The sequence below is a fragment of the Austrofundulus limnaeus genome, unplaced genomic scaffold (genome assembly GCF_001266775.1).
Source record: "Austrofundulus limnaeus strain Quisiro unplaced genomic scaffold, Austrofundulus_limnaeus-1.0 Scaffold357, whole genome shotgun sequence".
Taxonomy (NCBI): Eukaryota; Metazoa; Chordata; class Actinopteri; order Cyprinodontiformes; family Rivulidae; genus Austrofundulus; species Austrofundulus limnaeus.
The window spans coordinates 527,876-528,977 of record NW_013952759.1 but is presented as its reverse complement, the minus strand read 5'-3'; positions in this window follow the sequence as shown (position 1 = coordinate 528,977).

Sequence of the window (1,102 nt, the reverse complement as noted above, 5' to 3'; positions counted from 1 at the left end):
TTGTGTGTATATATATATATATAGCCTTTTAGATGCATTTGAAAATCTGGTCTTATTTCATATCCATTTACTCTCACAATTCAAAGATTACTATCACTAATAAAACCTGACAAGTWTATTAAAACTGACCAAAAAGTCAAATGTGAAACAATTTTTATCATCGTATTTGACAAAGTACCAAGTAACTCATAAGTTTGTGAAAAACATGTTAAATTCTTCTTTTTTACGGAAGGAAAATTTACCTTGGATTTGCACAATGTCTGATCCACAACATTTAAATGATAAAGTCACACCAAGAAGATGCGAAAATAATATTCATTTGAATGCAGGTAGATATGTGAAAAGGAAATTAAAATATTAAAGATAGATATTAAAAGTACCTACAATAAATAAAAACATAATGTTTAGTATTAAAGACGAGCTGCAGAACCTCAGAGACTTTTACTTTATGCAAATTTAAAACCAGGTTTTGGCAAATAAAAAAGCTTCATTTCCTTTAATATGATGAAAAGCAGTGAAGAACTGATGTATAAATGTATTTTTTGCCATTTTGATGTAAAGTGTTTACAGAATTACTTGTTTTTGTAACTTATATTTTCATTACTGAGAGCAACATCCAAGCTTCCATTGACTCGCACTGATCCCATTGACTTTTTGTTCACTTTTTTTTTCTTTGCTGCTCCCACTCTGTTTTCTGTTGTCACACTCTGTTGCACATCATGCTTCCTTTCTTCACTCACCACCCGCCTTTTTATCTGCTCTTTCTTCATTTCCTGCTTTAGTTGTAAATGTCACTTCATTCTGCGAGCTGCCGCACGAAAACTAGACGACCGCAGTGGAAACAGGACGTTCATGTTCAGAGCTCATTACCTGTGGAGATATGCACTGAAAATAACAAAAAATAAAGTTATTTTAACATTCCTCACATTTTACACACGTAGTGTTTTATGGTGTAAATGCTGATTCAGCATTCACATGCTTCTTTTCTGTTTTTTATTTCTCAAAATGTTTCTGTCTTCTCGGGTTGCTTTTAGCTTATCGCTTGTTATTTTTTATTTTTTGCTTGTACCAGACTTTTAACTAGCATTTATTTATTTATTTA